The following is a 16,546-nucleotide window of genomic DNA, read 5'->3' as shown; positions in this document are numbered from 1 at the left end:
CGTAACGCTCTAGGGTGGGAATGTTACACAAACGTGATGGAGGAGGGACGTGGGGCTTGTCCGCAAAGGAAAGGAATGTCTGTTTAATGACACCTCAACGATGTAGCCCAGTGGTAAAGTGCTCGCTTGATGCGTGGTCCATCTGAGATCGACCCCCGTCGGTGAGACTATTGGGCTATTTCTCGTTCCAGCCAGTGCATCATGACGGGTTTTTCAAAGGTCATGGTATGTGCTATTCTGTCTGTGGGATGGTGCATATAAAAAAAACCTTGCTACTAATGAAACAAATGTAGCGGGTTTCCTCTCTAAGGCTATCATGTCAAAAATTACCAAATGTTTTGACATCCAATAGTCGATGATTAATAAATCACTGTGCTCCAGTGTTGTCGTTAAACAAAGCAAACTTTAACTTTAAATAGCAGATATTTGGTGTCTAACATGGTTATTTTGACACTTTGTGTGGAGAGAAAGAACTACAGAGGGGAAACCCGCTACCGTCACAGATTAGGCTTACTTATACCGAAAAAGCAGGAAAGGGTATTTTATATTCTTATTTATATCGACAGGACAGTACGTGCAAGAGAGCACAAGCAGCTCGACCAGGGTTGGTAGCGGGCGGGGTGTTTGGTGGTGCTATTGCAATTTGAAAATGTCCCGGAGGATTAAATCCAAAAGGAAAAAAAAGGTTGCATAATTTTATGAGGTTTAATTGGAGCTATTTGGTTGAACCATATGGCCACGTCGAGAACCAACTAAATACTTCGCGAAACCATAGCATATTAATCAATCAACCATTGGACTCGTGCTTACATCCATTGAAGGGTAAAGCACGACTGTCTTGGGCACATTCTCCGAGATTCCCCGGTGGATGTGTCCAATACAGGGGAGTTGGTGGGGTAATAAGGCTATGGAATTTACTATTTGAATTAGAAGAGAAAGAAGTGGGGGTGGGGGGGTGGTGGTGGAGGGGTATGTGGTGTGTGTGGTGGTAGTGGTGTGTGTGTGGTGAGGGTTAATGCATCATAACTAAATTTACAATTATTATTTTTTTAATTGTTTGTCAGGCCTAAATACGAAATGAATTAGTCGCAAATAAAGCGGGCAGCCAAAACCAAATATATATATATTTGGATTCCATTCCTAAATTGCCATTAATTTCAGCAGTAGTTTGTAGAAAGGTTGCCAAGATCAGTTGTAACTTCAAGTTAACAGGTGAAACCATAGCTTTTGGCGAAACGTTAGCTGGCTGAACTAGGGGCTGTAGTAGCCTATTAACAATACACAACGACCGATATCAAGACATGATCAATGTATATGCATTAGTTCGGAAATATTTCAGTTGCGGGATTTTACTTGTTTTATCAACAATTTTATAATTTATAGGGCAAAATAAGACATTTTATTTTTATTATCCACTAATAGAACATCTATGATTTGAAGATGCAATCAGTACAACACTGATTCCAGTCAGAACTACACTGGTTCCAGTAAGTCCAACAATGGTTTCAGTCATTAAGCATTACTACGCTGGTTCCAGTCAGAGATATGTACACTGGCTCCAGTCAATCAAAGCGTAATATTTAGTCTATTACGCCGTATATGACCACAGACCAGAATTAATTACGCTATATGTTTCTATATAGCCTTAGTGGCTATAACATTTTTATTAATATCAGCAGGCCCATGGATTTTTGTATGTACCTTTGCCTGCCTGGGGGACACATACCTTGAAAAGGACAACCCCTGTTGTCCAGCTCTTTCTTCCAGGATATTGGTTTAAACAAACATACCCAATAAACCGGGCCGGAGTACACTCATTTTACACAAAATGCACTACTTTTGAATGGGCCGGAATTACCACAGACAAGTCTTCATTGTCAACAAGTTACACATGTTTACAAACTACATGCTCTCCCCTGTTAACTTCAGTCAAATAGTTGCCACTTCATAGCTGTCTGCCATGAAATAATCACAGTCAAACAGCAAGTAGCGCGGACAAATTTCCGGACAACCAAATGGGAAGGTAACTGTAATCTGAGGCCATATATGGTTTGACTACTATACGGCGATGGCCTAGATTCAAATGCCAAAACCATCCACTGCAATTAACACTTCCGAAACCGAATTCTCTATACGTAGGGCCTATATGTTAACTGCGTAAATGCAAATGCCGCAAAATAACTTTAGTTTGGTTTTAAACCATTTCACATTTAGCTGTTTAAAAACCTATATACATGTAACTAATTTTTACCCATAATGCGCTTGTAAGATAAATAGTATTGAACGGTCACTCATGTGGTATTTTCAATAATTAATATCACAAACTATACGTTCTGAATGATTACTACTGCGTGTTTATCAATCTGCCTCGTCTCTGTATCCGTGTTGCTATGACAACCACAGTCTTATTGTATGTCTTGTACATCTACGTTCGATTAGCGTCGATTACTTTCGTTGTAGCGTTTTAGTGTCAATTAAGTATATATACCCGAGAACAAAAATATGTGCACCAAATAACTGCAAAGGCACAAACTGCAAAGTTTGTAAATGGTTGAAATTTGAAAACAATAATAACACACAATAATGGTGCAAATCGTGTCATAAAGATTTTTTATTCGTCACCGTTAAACATACACACATACACACATACATACATACATACATACATACATACATACATACAGTATATAGATATTCATATATCAATACATACTAGCCAGTGCCAGGTCTGCCCACTGTTTTATGCACGTAAGCGGGATAGACTGCGTAACTTGTAGGCCCCATGTATATAGCCGAGTTAAAGAGCATCCTTTTTATGAATGCCTCAGTAGCTCACACGGTATCGTGGCAAGTCTGCAACAAAAATGCTTTCCGCCTCCCTCCTCCGACCAAACACCTCAATGTAACACCGTTTGGTGTCCTGAGTGAATAAAGTTCTGTTCTGTTCTGTTCTGTTCTGTTCTGACATTTTTGTTGCGACCTTTCAACATCATAATATCTACCTAGTTCAACAAACAACTGGTGAGAAGAAACTTGATAACGTGGTCGGAGGAGGGAGGCGGAAAGTATTTTTGTTTAAATATACCCACAACTCATTTTGAATTAAGGACAAATCTCATTGTCTGAATTGTAGTCATTATTGGGGAATATGCATGTTTATCATCCATTGAAGGCTTTTGTAGGAGATATCCCTGGCACTATAATTTGTGATATTTCCGCAGGAGATATCGCTGGCACTATAATTTGTGATATTTCCGCAGGAGATATCGCTTCTTATAATCTTGATGGGTCAAATTTTAATCACAAGACAATGTTTTGTTACGTCACTGTGTTTGTTTCAGCGCTAAACCTACCATTAGTGACGTCACGCCACTGCCGTTTTGCTAGTTAACGAGTCTACCGCTGACATTCAACCCACATTACTGACATTGTTTACAACTGTCACAAATGAAAAGAATGATAATGGATGATAAAAAGAATACCCCCCTCGTGTCTTGTGATACAATTTATCGGCACTCGTTAATAAAAGTATAAAACTCGTGCTGATAAATTATGATATCACAAGACAAGAAAAATCTGTATGACACGATTTGCACCATTATTGTGTGTTATTATCTTTTTTCAAATTTCAACCATTTACAAACTTTGCAGTTTGTGCCTTTGCAGTTATTTGGTGCACAGCGTATAATATGGGTAAAAGTGAGTTATATACCTTTTTAAACAGCTAGGCTAAATGTGACATAGTTTAAAACCAAACTAAAATTAATTTGCTGCACTTGCATTTATACAGCTCCAACAATAGGTATGTTGGAAAGATACATACCCGGACCACCAACACATACTGACACTTTAACAAATGAAAAACGCGTAATTTTAGAGTTAATCAAAAACCATGATTATTCCTGCTAACTGGGGGCAGCCATTTTGTTTCGTTTTTGTGATGTCCGGTGGCATAGCTTGGCGCAAAGTGACGTCAGCTCCGTCCATCTTCTCTATGCACAGTGTAAACAAACGCTCTAATTTACGACAAGCCACTTCGCTTTCATCAACCTGACTTGTAAAACAACATAAATGACTTGATAGTATAATAAACTATTTAACTAAATATATTCCAGGTTACATCAATAGAACGAAATGGAGTTATAGTATTTTTCTTTTTTAAAAAATCCAAAGAAAAAATGCATACTATTAGGCCTATTGGTAGGGCACGTTCGAGCAAAAACTACCACTCACGATACCCAAGTGATACTTTTCTTTTCTTTGGGACGACGTAATTGGTCATTTTTGTGATTTTAGATGGGAAAGTCTACTTAATCAAGGGTTTTACAGAATTACTTACAGTAATAAAGAAGGGCGATGGTAATGTCCATTACGATTTGAGGTGTATCCGTGCTGTTATCACACAATACCCTGTGATCTTCATAAAAGAGGCACGTCTTTTTAGTGTGTCTAGACACAGTGTCTGGGGACCGTCTGAATATAAACCTGCCAATCAGGAACCACAGAAAGGCCACGGAAAGAAAAGACCAATTAACTAAGAAAACACTCCGATTATTGTTTCAGTACGTGGGTTAATTTATGTATGAAACATAATACAGTTATTTCAACACTTTGACAATGGTGGTTTATTTTGTATTGAAAAATAATATATAATTGGTGCTGGCTTACTAGGATGGATATAATTACAGAACATTGCGATGCACCTACAAAAATCAGGTATGTTTTGTTTCTTCAGTTCGAAGACTAATTCCTGACGCGACACGTTAGGTATTACGTAACCACCAGCTCGCCAGAGGGCGTATTCACTGGGATGGTACAAAATGGCTGCGCCCGTTATATGTAATAGCCGTCACATTTAACCGTTTTATTAATTAACCATACGATTATACTTGTTGATATTAAGCAATAATGTGCATTATAGATCGTTGAATATGCATACCACCAGGCCAAATGCTTTAATTATCCCCTCTTTTAACATAAACGCATAGAGAATTTGGTTTCGGAAGTGTTAATTGCAGTGGACGGTTTTGGCATTTGAATCTAGCTCATCATCGTATAGTAGTCAAACCATATATACGACGTAATGGACTAAATACCATGCATTCATTGACTGGAGCCAGTGTACGTATCTCTGACTGGAACCAGCGTAGTAATATCTGGAACCAGTGTAATGCTTAATGAACCAGTGTATTACTGACTGGAACCATTGTTGGACTTACTAGAACCAGTGTAGTTCTGCATCTTGAAATCACAGATGCTCTATTAGTGGATAATAAAAATTAAATATTTTATTTTGCCCTATAAATTCAGAAATTGTTGATGCAACAAGTAAAATCCCGCAACTGAAATATTTCCGAACTAATGCATATACATTGATCATGTCTTGATATAGGTTGTCGCATATTGTTATTAGGCCACTACAGTCCCTAGTTCAGCCAGCTAACGTTTCGCTAACAGCTATGGTTTCACCTGTTAACTTGAAGTTACAGCTGGCCTTGGCAATCTTTCAACAAACTACTGCTGAAATTAATGGCAATTTAGGGCTTAAGGATTGAAATTGAGGCCAAATATATATATTTTTGGTTTTGGCTGCCCGCTTTATTTGCGAATAATTAATTTCATAATTAGGCCTGACGCAAACAATTAATTTATTTTTTTTAAATTTAGTTATGATGCATTATCACACACACACACACACACACACACACCACCACTACCACCACTACCACCACCACGACCACTACCACCACTTCTTTCTCTTCTAATTCAAATTGTAAATTCCATAGCCTTATTACTAGTGGTGTAACAAATCATCGAACTATTGATATGTTGCGATAGTCAGTGTCTCGATAGCAATGCATCGATAGTTAATTCAACTATCGATAACTATCGCAATTGTTTGTTCAACTTTCGATAGTTTCGATAATATGCATAGTGAAATATGGTCTACGACCAACGCATGATTTCACTACCTAGTGACATTATTACAGATAACTAAGTACAAACACAGACACATACAAACACAAACATACGTACATACTCACGCAATCTAATTAAAATTAACTCCACTATTACATGTGGATCTAAAGCAGCCTGTTGGAGCTCATGTTGAGTTGAGTTTTCATTCGACCAATCAAAACATTACTTGCAAAATCATGCCAGTGATTTGAGTGCGAGTGTGAATAATTTTTACATGCTCATATACCACTAAAGTTTCGAACATGTCCGTCCCGGGGCTTGTCTCTGAATAGTCAGGGGCTTGTCCCGGGACATAAAAAAATTAAGCGGACAATTTTGAAATTTACATCCAAAAATTAAATAGTGGGCCTTTAAAATTTGGATGCGCATCTCTAATTAATATAATTAATAAAGAAAATTCTACTCATTAAATTTGGTCGATAGATTAGATCGGGTGGTCAAAAAGAAATTAAATAAGATCGGTGGCCTAACTCGGGATGGAGGGGGGTGGGGGGAGTAGAGTTGAAAATGGGCAGAATTTTGAAAATAGCAATTAGTAAAAAAAGTTAATAGACTCTAGAAAAAGAAGAAGAAGTTACAAGCGAAAAATAAAAAGAATTGACTGCTCGGTCGAATATTTATATAATTTGGAGCATTTAAGAAGGACAGTCCAAAATTAAATAAGAGAAAGAAGAGAGGATCGGACTATTTAATAATATTTAAAAAAAAGAAAGAAGTAATTTCGACATAAACTTTTGAACGAAGGTCTAACAGTTTAAAGTTCGATCTATATGCCCACGTGAGTGGCCTCGTTAAGGCCGTTAGGGTGCACAGCTTGTAGGGACGAGATGGGTTGCATCCCGTCAAGAAAACCACTAGATTGACAGTCAATAGACGTTGAAGGTGTAGTGCTGTGCTGAAATACAGATCTCGAGAAGCCGGATCCGTCTGAACGAGAGAGAGAGAGAGAATCAGACTAGGGTATAGTCCAGTCGTCATGGTTTGGTGTAGTCAAATAAAGTCTTGTCTTGTGGTGCGGACGGGCCCGACTCTGGAGGATACGAGATGGTATCACAATAAAACAAAGTAAAGTCTAGAAAAGAGTAGTAGGGGCCGACCCCGCTTCCTATTTCTTCTTAGAGTGGGGCTGTCAATCTTCCAGTGCTGCTAGGACAGGCTCGGACATGTAGAGATTAAACGCGAACAACCGTGGCGTTCTGCAGAATGGCCGTCATAGGAGTCACGAAAAAAACAAGTCAACATAGTGAGACGGAGAAATGACGTGGAGGCAAGGAATCTCGCTAAAAAAGAATCCAACCTGGTGGTGCATACTGTGGAAACGAGAAGCATTCCAGCGTTCATTCAGTTCCAATGGCCGCATACATCTCAGTAGAAAACTTCACTTCGCTGACAAAAACAACGAAGTGAAGGATCCCCAAGTCGAGCCGCGAAAGTACGTGCAGTGTGCACAAGCAAAACAAACGCGTCTTACCGCGTCGAGCTCCAGACTGGGAATGCAGTGATTTGAGGTCAGGTAAAGTTTTTCACGTGCGTATATACCACTAGTTTCACGCACGCCTGTCACGAGCTTAATCTCTGACTTTCGCCAGTGACTAAGTCCGGGCCAGGAGGGGGGAGGGGGGGGGGGGGTAAGTTTGAAGTGGGCGGAATTTGGAATAAAAAATTAGTAATTAGTAAAAAAAGCCTAGGTCTACTGAGAATAATCTGCATCCAAACCATGTCCGGACTAAGAAGTTAAACCCAAAAATATTTTTAAGTGCTCGGCCTAAAAGGTTTTAAGGTGATTTGAGCAATTGAACGGGCGCCAAAGTAAAGTGCGTTGGACTATTTATAAAAAAAATAAACATAAGAATTTTGAGCCCCGGCCCAAAAAAATTAAAGTCCAACTAAGCCCCAAAAAGGAGGTCACCTGTCCTAGGTAAGGTTGGTTACGTCAGCGAAACTGGAGACTCCCCGAGGTTCGGCACCCGTTGGCGCTGACGCAGAGTACGAACTACCGTACCGTAGTCGAGGCCGTAGACCGCTGGGATCGTCTTATGTAGATTCCGGTTGTCCAACTTGCTGTAGAGTATGGCTTGTCTGTAGGTTTGCTGCCTCTTGTGTGTGACGACTACGGCGTGGTGAGTGCCAAACACCTTGTTGTGCAGTTCGTACTCGCTGCTGTCTGGGGTCTCCAGTCTGTGTTGAGGTGTCCACCGCGAAGCGACGTCGGATCCGTAGTATCCCCCTGCATGTATTGATGAAGTTGTTTATTCATACTGGTGACTGCTAAAGTCCACTCGTCGTCTTCGGGGGGGGGGGGGGGGGGGGGGGGGGGGACTAGCGGCGCTGGTGGCTTGATCTTGGCTGGCTGGATTGTCGGTGATGTCGTCTTCCGCTTCTGTGGCGCAACAAGTCCTGGTGCCGACTCAACGGGAGCGGTCAGTATAGTCGACCGTTGCACCGGAGTCGGCACCCGTGGAGTGGAGGTCGGTGGTACCGCCCTCGGAGCCTGGCACATCGCGATGTCTAGGCTCGAGTACGGCTTATCCGGGGATGTGGGCGCCGATGGCAGTCGCGTCCTCTTCGGCGAAGTCGGTGGGGGCGGCGACGCAGAAAGGACCGCCGCTTGGACCCCCCCCCCCCCCCCCCCCGAGCCGTCCCTGGCACGCCTTTCTTCTTCCTCCTTCCTCTTCCACTCCCTCCGTTCCTCTTCTTTGGAGGCGGGTCACCGTATACCAAAGACAAGGTTGCCCGTGTCCCTGTATAGCGGCACGTAGACACGTCTAGTCGCATCGCAAAAAAAGTTGGGAGTCGAGTGATTTGAAAAGAATTTGAAAACATTCGGGATTATGCCGAGGGTATACGAAATGATTCGGGTGAATTACGAAACTAATTGCAATATAAAATTTTATATAAAATTAGTTTCAAGACGTGGTGGTATAGCCATAAAATCTATTTATACTAGTATACAATCAAGAGTTTATTACTACACTTTTCCCCCTGTTTTTTCAATGTTGAAATAGACCAACAAGTTCGCCTATTTCATAAATAGTCTCGCCCGATATTTTTAGAATTTGTATGCTCCCGAATAACGCTACAAAAGGGGAAGTGTAATTGGTCGATATTTAAATTGTCCCGGAATTGGTCACTGGCGAAGTCAGAGGCTAAGTCCGGGGTGGGCGTGTCTGAACCTTCATTGGATATGGGCACGTTAATAGAGTTCCCATTCCCATAAATTGTTATTTATAGATAAAATGTCACCTGGACTTGGGAGTCCACGCAATGCTGTTAGATCTACTGGTAGACCCCCAGTAGAGCTAATTTTAATCAGATTGATGCTCATGTACACTCACACAGATAAACACGAACACATACATGCAATGTCATGCATACAGCAATACATACATACATACATACATACATACATACATACTTCCGGCTTAAAGGGAGAGATCCTAGTTTTTTTTAACTCTAAGGCATATTGTTCACTAACACCCTAGTTTTTGTTAACATTAAGGCATATTGTTCACTAAGACCCTAGTTTTTTTTAACACTAAGGCATATTGTTCACCAAGACCCTAGTTTTACTCGTAAAAATGGACTCTAAGTTTGGTTAATTTACAAACCTGTAACAAAGTTGGATACAACAGAGTGAACCAATAGTATGTGCTGTTGAAAATAGACAAAAAGGTGACTCCATAACCGTTACTTCTCAGACGCACGTGCGTTTTTAAAAATATGAAAAATGCATTTTGTGGTATTAGATACACCAGGATGACCAGAAACACGTCGGTTGTACGGAAATTGATTATCTAAACAATAAAATATAAGTAATGTTTGATTTCAGTGATGATAAATGGCTCTAATAGTGAAACAATATTCCTTAGTGTTTAAAAACTAGGGTATGTCCATTTAATGCTAATAAACTATACTATACTATACACAGAACAATCTTTATTACATTATACATGGCAGTCATTTTGTCAAGACACGTAGCCTACAAACATCGTCATATCGTCTTTAATCCAGTACTTAGTAATACATATGTACAAGTAAATATGTTTGGAGGGGGACAAGTGCAAAAGGACATATGGACCCACTCCTGGTACCAACCCCCCAATAAACATTCTAATTTGTATTGTTAAAATTGTGTTAAAAAGGCTTTTGATTTGTTTTTAGGTCTGCAATTTTCTCTGGTCCCCCTGGTTCTGCCCTTGAATTACTTAATTAAAGATAGATATGATTTATATCTCCTTATTTGTCTAGCCTGGATACGTTTTTCGGCACATGTCTGAACACTTGCGTCCAGCGCAGACGTGCCTCAAATTTAAGTGTATAAAGAAAGAAAGAAATGTTTTATTTAACGACGCACTCAACACATTTTATTTACGGTTATATGGCGTCAGACATATGGTTAAGAGGAAACCCGCTGTCGCCACTTCATGGGCTACTCTTTTTGATTAGCAGCAAGATATCTTTTATATGCACCATCCCACCATACCACGGCCTTTGGTATACCAGTCGTGGTGCACTGGCTGGAACGAGAAATAGCCCAATGGGCCCACCGACGGGGATCAATCCCAGACCGACCGCGCATCGGGCGAGCGCTTTACCACTGAGCTACGTCCTGCTCCTTAAGTGTATAAAGACACGTAAACGGAGGACCCTACCATACTGTGGATCCAGGGGCAGATCGAGGGGGTCTAGACCCCAACCTGCTCACGACGAAATGTTTTGTCCTCTCCCTCCTCTACCACTACCTATTTTAAATTTCATTCACTGCTGAGGTCAGGTCAGGTCATAGGGTTTTACGTGCACATTCAGAACAAAGCTGCTGTACCGCACGTCTGTCATGGGCGCAGGTGTCGGCCTCGGGATCACCAACAGCCTGACCGGAATCGCTAGCGGGCGGGGGCATTCACTGCCAGAGGCGGACCTAGGGGGGGGGGGGGGGCCCGCCCCCCAAAAAACAATTTGCGACAGTTATAATTTTATTATATATTAATTTTCATTTTTTAAGATCCCCCAAAGTTCCATTGGCATTCCGCCTCATGTCATTCCCCCCCCCCCCCATCAAATGGATTTTCTGGATCCGCCACTGACTGCTAATATACAACTTCCATTTAAGTAGTTGCACGTAGACCCCTCTTCTGTAAAAACCCCACAAAAAACCCACAACAAAAACACCCCACCAACCACCAACCCAAAACATCGTGAATCCGAGCTTGTTCATTCTTCCCCGAATTTACACCAATACAGACTGTTTACAAAATTGTTTGTGAGCGGCTGCATACTGGTATTTGGTTCACGCACCTTGGTCGAATTTCTAAACTTTTTATATTGATGTTGATTATCAGTTCATTTATATTTGTACCTTTATCTGACACCCAATAGCCGATATATGTTTTGTGCTGGGGTGTCGTTAAATATTGATTGATTTATTGATTCATTGATTCATCGAATGATTGATTCATTCATTCTTTGTCGAAAAAAAACCTCTCGCGCAAGCGATTTTTAAAATATAGTTTTTTCTGGTCAGTATGTCTCTATCCTCCGCCCTAGAATCTTCGCCCGCCAGTCTAGACCCCCCCCCCCACCCCCACCCCCACACACACACATACACACTGCATAAATTCATGGTGCGTACGAACTTAGCATAAGTCTACCCGCTCGCCCGAGGAGCTTGGGTCGTAGGATCGAGTCTCCTCGTCGGACCCACTGGGATTTTACCTGTCCGAGCCAGTGCCCCACGATGTTCTCCAGTGGTATAATAAAACAAAGTACACTTTGTCTACACTCTGTTACCGAGGGTAGTGGTGATGGTGGTGGCGTGTGTATGTGTGTGTGTTTGTGTGCGTGTGTATGCGTGTGTTTGTGTGTGTGTGTGTGTGTGTGTGCGTAGGTATGTGCGTATGTGTGCGTGCGTGCGTGTGTGTGCGTATATGTGTGTGCGCGGATGTGTGCGGGTATGTGTGTATATGTGTGCGCGCGTATGTGTGTGTATGTGTGCGTGCGTGTGTGTGCGCGCGTGTGAGTGTGTGTGTGTGTATGAGTATGTGCGTATGTGCGTGTGTACATGTGTGTGTGTGTGAGTGTGTGCGAGTGTGTGTGCGTGTGTGTGTCTGCATGTGTGTGTGAGTGTATGTGCGTGTGTGTGCGAGAGAGTGTGTGCGCGTGTGATCTGCTCGTGCTATTTCTTAAATCACATCTTATTAAACGAAGCTTTTCCCACTCGAGGGTATCCACCACCCCACCCACCCCTACCCCGCCACCCTTGCCAAATACGGCTAGCTAGAGAATGACAGGTGTGCGACACGGATAGCCACAAGAGACAAGCACATGTCGTGGTTGGAGAGACAAGGACTGGGATGTGCAGGTGGACAGCGAAACAAGTTGAAAGATAGGAGGAGATGCCAGATTGGGAAGAAATGAGATGGGGGTCAAAGGAGAGAAAGGAAAGGCGACAGTGGAATAAAGTTTGTTTTGTTTAACGACACCACTAGAGCATATTGATTAATTAATCATCGGCTATTAGATGTCAAACATTTGGTAATTCTGATATGAAGTCATCAGAGAAAACCCTCTACATTTTTCCTAATGCAGTAAGGGATCTTCTTACGCACTTCCCCACAGAAAACACATACCACGGCCTTTGACCAGTTGTGGTGCACTGGTTGGAATGAGAAAAAAACCAATCAGTTGAATGAATCCTCCAAGTTGGTTCGATCCTGCGACGTAAGCACCTCAAGCGAGCACTCAACCGACAGAGCAGTGGAATAAAAAAAAAAAAAAAAAAAAAAAAAAAACAACAAAAAAAACAATAAAAAAAAAAAAATACTGGAAGCACTGAAAGTATAATTGTAAGTGTGAACAAAGCTTTACTGAGAAAACATTAGAGAACCCGAAATGGATTTTCTCCGTCAGCTTAATGGTTATAACTAGTATAATACAAGGAACATAAACAAGCTCTTAAAACGGCGAATGTTTGTAAGTTATTAATACTGACAAGATGTGAACAATCGATATACGGTAAACACGGAATAATCTGGATCGCACCAATTCAACATCACTGGTCATTGGCAGATCCAGAGGGGGTAACAGGGAAGCCGTGATGTCCCCCTCTGACCTTTTTGAATGGCTGTTTTGTTTTTAAATTCATCATCCACAATATATAACACTAAAATACTCAGAAAACGCGTCGACGCCATTTGTGGCATCTTTATTAAAAAGAAATTCTGCGGAGTATAACCAGGAACACCCCCCCCCCCCTCACCCCCCATTATGTTCAAACATTAAAACTTAGATTTGTCATGCAGTTTGTTTTGTTTAACGACACCACTATCGGCTATTGGATGTTAAATATTGGGTAATTCTGATGTAGTCTTAGGATATCTGCTACATTTTTCTATTAGTAACAAGTGACAAATGCACCATCCCACAGACAGGACAGCACATACCACATCCTTTGGTCTACCAGTCGTTGTGTTCAGGCGAGTGATATAGGTAGCACTAAACCAAATAATTTCCGGCTGGGTCAAAGTTCGAGGTGCACCGAAGTTTTGATAGAGAAGTTAACACGACAAGTCCTGTGATTGGTTATAAATGTGAGTGTGTTGGTTATAAAAAAAAAAACATTGTTTCATCTGGGCTAAAAATTTATGCAATTTTATTTCATATAGTACCATCAGGCCAGTGTTGCTATATCATGGTACGTGTTACCGTGTTAATGGACAAGTGAATATAAAATACAAGTATTCATAATTAGTAATCGGAAGGAGTAGCATATGTGGTAATTGCGGGTTTCGCACAATCGATCTTTCTCAGTGGAGCTGAGATCTTGACTAATTCCGATCAATGCTTCACGAATGATACGAGCTATATAATGGGTACGTCGCTAGTTTGAACTAATTACACTGTTCTGTCCCTCGCTAACGATGACATGTTGAAATGATGAGAAATAGAGAGAGAGAGAGAGAGAGAGAGAGAGAGAGAGAGAGAGAGAGAGAGAGAGAGAGAGAGAGAGAGAGAGAGATGGTCGCAGGTGTTTTGTAGGAAATTAACATTATTTATTGTTTTATAAACTGACAATAAATTATTCATCTAAACGAAACGTTTATATTTATTGAAATATATATTACACCTTATCTTAATAGATCTTATTTTCTTCTATTTTTTTCGATGTTATTTTCATTTTGTAGCCATTTAATAGGTACTACTTTATTGTCACACATACTCGAAGTGGTTAACCTATTGTTGTTTTTTATATACAATATCATACGACGAAACAAAAAGGGTATCACCGTATATATTCATCAACAGGATGTCCGTAAGTGCTAAAATCTGAGTGTTTTGAAACACTCATTATTATCTAATACTCATTATTGTTTAATATACTTTATGCCTTTAAATGAGGCGTGTCTCACACTGATATAAATTCATCCACCGCTTCATTTCAGAGCTGTTCTTTCGGCAATTTACATCAGACGACCTGCAAGGTATTTATTCTACGGTGTATTATAAACAGACCTATTTTAAACTTATATTGTAGATTACTGTGTAACCATCTGATCATCTCATAATTTTTATTATATAACATTTAGTGACATATCTTAAAATATCTGCCAGAAACTGGGTGTGGGAGAGACGTGCCTGAACCTTAATTGGATACAGGCACGTTAATAGAGTTTACGCTACGCTTAAAATATCAGTGAAATAAAAGTGTTATCAGTCACTCAGTGACGATAACACATTTTAGAGTGAATATTTCACTCTAAAATGCGTTATCGTCACTGTAGAAAGTGTTATCTTCACTGTTAGAAAGACGGAACTATTTTGCAGCTGGCATTTTAAAAATTAAGGTAAATTGCTAAAAGTTATATAATAAATAGAAAATTTCACGTTTTTTGTCGTGAGATATGAATGCAAACATCACTCGATGAGATATAAATCATATTTGACAAAGAACATGAAATATCCTCTATGTAACAATGTTAATAAGTTAATATGTTATCCAAAACAGTAACTGTCTTTCACTGTCACAAAAATACTGTAATTATATATATATATATATATATATATATATATATATATATATATATATATATATATATATATATATATATACATGTATATATATATATATATTAGGAAATAATTTTGACATTGTTCAAATACTAAGATAATCAAAACACGTTTAAGATACAACCACTTAAAAGGTAATTTGAAAAATATATTTAATATGTAATTACAGTTGTTAAAAAGTCTGTATTGGTCGACATCATCTTAACAATCATCGAAAACTCACGATAGTCTTTTTAATAACATAGACAGGATAGCACATACCACGGCCTTTGATGTACCAGTCGTGGTGCACTGGCTGGAGCAATCCCAAACCGACCGCGCATCAAGCGAGCGCTTTGCCACTGGGCTACGTCCCGCCTCACACTTATTTGAAACGGGGGGAAAATATTGGGGTAGTGATGGGTATTTAAAGCTGCAATGCTCGCAATGATGCCTCATTTCTATTTCGACGTAGACGAGTTATAAGATGCCAAGACTAAGCCTGCCGAATTGAAACATTGCAATAAGCCGCCTCCAGTTAGGTGAATCGCATTCAGCAGTCGCACGCCACATGAACGTCCATCAGAGCACCATTTCACGTCTCTGGGACAGGTACCAGCAATTTTCAATCAGCTGAAGACTGTCCCAGAAGTGGAAGACCTCACATAACAACTGCATCACAAGATCGCTACATCCGGGTTCTGCACTTGCGTCACCGAACTGCCACAGCAACGAACACTGCTGGACGTATACCTGGTTTGAGAAGGGTGTCTGCACGAACCATTCGGAACCGACTTCGAGAAGCTGGTTTACGGGCTAGGAGACCGTATTTTGGCCCCGTCCTGCGACGTCAACATCAACATTTACGTGTTCGCTGGTGCACGAATGTACAGGGGTGGAACTTGGGAAACTGGCGGCGAGTATGGTTCAGCGACGAGTCACATTTCCTTCTACAGCGACATCATGGACGACAATATGTTTACAGACGCCGCAATGAACGTTTTGCTAACAACTGCGTCGCCCAAGTTGACAGATTCGGTGGAGGGAGTGTCATGATGTGGGGAGCCATCTCATACACCGGCAGAAGTGAACTTGTGTTGGTACAAGGCACTAAACTAGTGTGTAACTTATTGGACTCGTTGGCATTTTACTATAAACTATTTTGTAAATTATTACATTGAACTAGTTTGTAACTTATTACTAATTTGTAACTTATTACCAAACTATTTTGTAACTTATTACTGATTTGTAACTTATTACCTAACTAATTTGTAGTTTATTACATTGAACTAGTTTGTAACTTATTACTAATTTGTAATTTATTGCCAAACTATTTTGTAACTTATTACACTGAACTACTTTGTAATTTATTACTAATTTGTAACTTATTACCAAACTATTTTGTAACTTATTACTAATTTGTAACTTATTACCAAACTACTTTGTAACTTATTACACTCATATCATTGACGTCTTACTATAAACTATTTTATAACCTATTACACTGAACTATTTTGCAACTTAT

The 16,546-nt window shown here is 40.3% G+C and overlaps 1 protein-coding gene across 1 annotated transcript in view; it reads left to right on the top strand.

The window, feature by feature from the left end:
• LOC121386224 (endo-1,4-beta-xylanase 1-like) overlaps window positions 1-16,546 on the top strand; it is a 104,264-nt gene that overhangs the window by 56,058 nt on the left and 31,660 nt on the right. The gene's annotated exons all lie outside the window — the stretch shown is intronic.

Source organism: Gigantopelta aegis, chromosome 12, assembly GCF_016097555.1.
Source record: "Gigantopelta aegis isolate Gae_Host chromosome 12, Gae_host_genome, whole genome shotgun sequence".
NCBI lineage: Eukaryota > Metazoa > Mollusca > Gastropoda > Neomphalida > Peltospiridae > Gigantopelta > Gigantopelta aegis.
Note: the sequence above shows the minus strand (reverse complement) of the source record. Positions and strands in the feature narration are given on the sequence as shown.